The sequence below is a fragment of the Pyxicephalus adspersus genome, chromosome Z, assembly GCF_032062135.1.
Source record: "Pyxicephalus adspersus chromosome Z, UCB_Pads_2.0, whole genome shotgun sequence".
Classification (NCBI taxonomy): Eukaryota; Metazoa; Chordata; class Amphibia; order Anura; family Pyxicephalidae; genus Pyxicephalus; species Pyxicephalus adspersus.
In genome coordinates, this window is record NC_092871.1 from 61,635,539 (window position 1) to 61,641,068 (window position 5,530).

Genomic DNA, 5,530 nt, shown 5'->3' on the forward strand with positions numbered 1-5,530 from the left:
CAAAGACAATGATTGATCTTCCATGTGTGGAGGCCTGAGGATCATTAACACTTTGGCTAGTTTGACCATTTGGTGGCTGTTTCTGCCCAAATCAGTTAATTATAACTTCAGTCTTCCTGGAGGGGGCAGGGGTATGTAACAACAGTCCCAAACCTGGGACAAGGACAATATGGGTGACCTCTTGATCAAGACTTCACCAAGGATGAATCAACAATGTGATTCTCTCTGGACCTGCAGTGGGGTGTGGTTCAAGGAGAGAAAACCCTGGTGTGTATGGTTGTGTGAGATTTTGACCATGTGCTAGAGATAGAGCTAGACCCCTCTCCTTCCCCTTTCCTATATGCCCTTTACCTTCTTCCCTTTTGTATTGAAAATCATATGTAACTATTATCCTAAGCTGTAAATAAACCTTTCCCTTTTGTAAGATCTATTGGTCCGTTGTTAAATCCAAGGCACCCCAACCAGAGCACATTCTACAGATACATTGTGGGAACGGGCTTGGTGAAACCTCAGGTGAACAAGGTGGAAGCAATTCAGAACTGGCCCCTTCCACTCACCAAGAAACAGGTCCGAGCCTTTTTCTGGATCGTCGGCTCCTACCGACGTTTCGTTCCCAATTTATCAACCATAGCAGCCCCACTTTCTGATCTGACCAAAGGCCACAAGTCAGTAATGATTAAATGGAACAAGGATGCAGAAAAAGCTTTCCTGGATCTAAAAATGGCACTGTGCCAACAGCGTGTTTTGGTGTGGCCTATTTTTCACGTGAATTTGTGGTTCAAACTGATGCTTCAGACGTAGGCTTGGGGGCGGTTCTGTCCCAGGTTATTGATGGAGAGAATCATCCAGTAGTTTTTCTAAGCAGGAATTGATTGGATTGAGAACAAATATGTGTCGTCAACCTCTTAATGATAATGTAAATTGATATAACCCAATCAATTTGGTAATGTGCCTAAGCGCTTAATGTCCGAGTTGGGACAACCTATGAAAAAATGTAAGGTCAGAACAGTAGTCTACTTGCGGCACAGAAAAACTTTTAGGTATTGTATAAAATAAAAAATCACTTTTATTAAATATATAAGAAATAAAAAAAACATAAAAAATAAGGAGTATCATAGTAAACACACTGTATCCTTTAACAAAGTTTTTACAAACGTGTATCGGGAATCAAAGAAACAGACAATTTGGGTCTCACCCGACACGCTTCGCCCATGTGGGCTTTTTTAGGGGATAATAGAGACCCTAAAAATTATAGCTAGTGTAAGTATAGTTGTTTACAAGATAAGCATAAAGAATATATATGTTCAAGAAAAATAAAGCATTATGTATGCATATGTCCATACAGCAACTTTTGTAGCTTTAAAAGGCGCTATAATAGTGAAGAAAATTGTACTTGCATTACAATGTTGATAGTACACCCAATCAAGAATACTATCAATATATGAATATCAATTGTTGGGTGTAGACCCAAATAAAGAAATACTGAAGTGCTCTGCAAGAGAAAAGTTAGATGTGAAACAAAAATATACCCATTATCAAAGAAGGGTAATAAAACTTTTTTGTTTTTGCATGCTTACTTTTATGGATTCAGTCAGCAATAATTGTTAAGGGGCTCACTGACTCATGTATCATGGGAATTCATTCTAACAATGACAAAGGTATTACCTCCAAATAGGTAATAATAATTCATATTTAGTACATCATAATATACATCTTTATTTTTACTCTAAATTATTGAATTCACCAATGTTATAATGTGTATATGTGAATATCACCAATTCTTTCTTGGACACTGCTGGAATACTTCCCTTCTCTGTTTCTCTCCCTTTCTCTGTTTTCCCATTGTTGTTTATTTAAAGTCCCTTCTTACTTAATTATATGTATTTTCATGCGCTACTATTACACCAAGATTGAAAACAGCCCAGATTTGCCAACAGACAATCATTCTTTAATTGGATTCATTTGAAGAGGAAAGCCTTAGATCTCCCCTTCCTTTATTGATTCTTAGTCCTTCAGTTCACCCCTTCATATTTTCTCACTGTGGAAATGCTTACTCCGCCTCCGCTCCCTCCCTCTCTCCACCCTCTGTGGAGTAAGGGCGGAAGCTGTTTCTATTAGGCCTCTTGTCCATACTTAGATACTGCACATGCACGATGCAAGTATGCACTGCGCATACGCAGATGTGGAGAAACATGCCCACTGTAATGCCCATCAAGTCAAGTGAGACACAACTTGTCTGTTTCTTTGATTCCCGATACACGTTTGTAAAAACTTTGTTAAAGGATACAGTGTATTTACTTCTGTTACTCCTATTTTTTATTGTTTTTATATTTCTTATATATTTAGGAAAAGTGATTTTTTAATTTTATACAATACCTAAAAGTTTTTCTGTGCGCAAGTAGTCTACTGTTCTGTCCTTACATTTCCTAAGCAGGAAACTGACTGGGCGATCAAGTGGGCACTAGACTCTCTCCGCTATTACCTGTTAGGGAGAAAATTCAGATTGATTTCTGACCACGCTCCTCTGGCTTGGATGAGGAGAAATAGGAATGCCAGTGCACAGGTAACAAGGTGGTTTCTCTCTCTACAGGAGTTTAACTTTTCGGCGGAACACCGATCTGGAACGGCACACCAGAATGCGGATGCCCTTTCCAGAATACATTGCCTCGATGTTCAAAGTGCCTCCACCTCCTCAGGATTGAGGGGGGGGGGTGTATGCCCTGGATCCCAGGGTGGGATCCTGGACAGAAGGTACATTTCCCCTCTATTTGGACGCTGGTCCCTTTAAACTGGTGTGTTGGGAAAGAAGTCCAAGATTATCTTTCTGTTGGGAAACTATGTTGCTGTATTTTCGCTAGTTGTCATGGGACCCGAACTGAAGGGGAAGGATTAGGTGGGCCTCTTCAGTCCATACGAGTACACACCAGGAATTGTACCTTCCCAGCAGGAAGGTGGGAATCCCATAAGGGCACAGGTGTGCAAGAGGGAGGGGAAAGTAGAATCACAGGAAGTAACCTGCAAACAAGCTTGTGGGGAATCAAGCTAAGAAGTGGTGTTGCTGTTACATGGGAAGCTGTTGATGTTAATTTGATTTCATTTGATTTTTGGACTGTGGAAACCCCAGGCTGTGGCATTGACCCTCACAAGATACTTGTCTTGGACTCTTATCGTGGGGATGTTCTGGTGGACTATGTACAATTGCGCAACTAGGCTGAAGTAAGCCGTTTTCGGTTTTGTTTATACCCCCCTGGGTTGCTGAAAAGAAGCTGTTTTTTTATTATACAAATAAAGACTTGTGTCTGTTACACCCTTTTGGTGAGAAGCATGCTGGCTGAGGTCTGAGCTAATCCCCAAACATTACAATAGTTACATAGTAGGTCAGGTTGAAAAAGTCCATCAAGTTCAACCACTAGGGAAATAAACATATCCCAGATATAAAACCCTTTGGACATAGTCCAAAGGAAGGCAGCAAAAAACCCTGGTACAATTTGCTTCAACAGAGGAAAAAAATTTCTTGCTGATTCAATGGCCCTGATTTATTAATGTTCTCTAGGGCTGGAGAGAATACACTTTTATAAGTGATGCTGGGTGATACAGTAAACCTGGAATGGATCTGGTACAGGAATAAAAACATTTGCTAACAAAAAGCTAATGACTTTTAGGAAATCCATTCCAGGTTTGCTGGATTACCCAGCTTCACTGATGAAAGTGTATTCTCTCTAGCCATTGAAAACTTTAATAAATCAGGGCCAAAGAGCCAATCGGATGCTCCATGGATCAACAGTATCAGCTATCTTTAATTTAAAGCCTTAAAACTCAATTATATCATGTGCTTCTAGAAAAGCTCCTAGCTTTTTCTTAAAGCAATCATGAGGGAGCCTATTCCACATTTCTGCAGACCTTACAGTGAAGAATCCCTTTCTTATTAAGCTTAAACTTCTTTTCCTCCAAATGCAAAGAGTGCCCCTTTGTTCTTTGTAATGATTTCAAATGAATAATTGGGAAAAAGATCTCTATATGGACCATTTATTTTTATACAGGGTGATCATATCTACCCTTAAACGTCTCTACTCAAGGTAGAATTAGATTCAGTTCAGCTAATCTCTCCTCATAACTGAATTCCTCCAATCATTTTATTAGTTTAGTTGCCTCTCTCTGCACTCTCTCCAATTCCACAATGTTTTTTTGTGAACTGGTGCCCAAACCTGGACTGCATATTCCAGATGAGGTTTTATCAATGCTTTGTACAGGGACAGGATTATGTTTAAATTTCTACAGTCTATTCCTCTTTTGATACAAGAAAGTGCTTTGCTAGCTTTAGATATTGCAGCTTGGCATTGAATTCTGTTATTAAGTCTATGATCTACCAAAACCCCCAGATCTTTTTCCATTCCTGACACACCTAAATGTATTACCCCTAGACAGTATGAAGCATGCATGTTGTTTGCCCCCAAGTGCATAACTTTACATTTATCTATATTAAATGTCATTTGCCACTTGGCTGCCCAATCAAACAATACATCTAGGCCTGCTTGTACGTTATAGACATCATGTATGAATTTAATTCCATTACATAGTTTGGTGTCACCTGCAAACAAAGAAATGGTACTTTTAATACCAAACTCTATATCATTTATAAAGATGTTAAACAGTAAATGTCTCAACACTGAACCCTGGGTTACACCACTAATAACCTTAGACCATTCATGCGAGTGTGAATTATTAATTACTACTCTCTGGATACGGTCTTTAAGCCAGTTCTCTATCCATTTACAGACTGACTTTTCTAAACCTTTACCCTAACTTGCATATTACCCGTCTGTGGGGTAATGTGTCACATGCTTTAGCAAAGCCCAAATAATTTATGTCAACTGCTACTCCACTGTCTACCTGTTTACTTACTTCCTCATAAAAAGAGAGTAGATTTGTTTGACAACTTCAGTCCTTCTTGAAGCCATGCTGTTAGAGAAATATATACAGGCAATTCCTTCTATTTTTTTCTTACAAGGTCACCACATCCCAAGATAAAAGGTATTTAGAAAGAGACAATATATATAGGGATTTTAAAGGTGACAAGAAAAAATTCTTATGAAAAAATCAGCTTTTTTTAATGTATTATATTTAAAAACAGCACTTTATATAAAAAAAAATATAAAAGCAAACCTCCAGATATCCTATTCATTTGTACATATTTTACTCAAACAAAGGTATAACATATAGATAGGTTTAAATAATACAAATATACATTACAAATGTAGGGACACGCAATGAATGTTTCATGGATATAAATCTGCTTCATCAGGAAACAGTTTACACATATCAAGGGGGTAAGTACTAGAGATAAAATATTACCTATGTAATTATATCAAAGATAGCCACAATGTATTCAAAAAATGACAGCATGTAATGTACATACCTATCAACAGATGTTCAATTTACTGCCAACTTTAGCCCGGATGAGGAAAGCTCCAAGAGAGTGGAAAGATGGCAACCCTGGCTGCACACCCAAATTTAGGTCTTTAATCAAAAT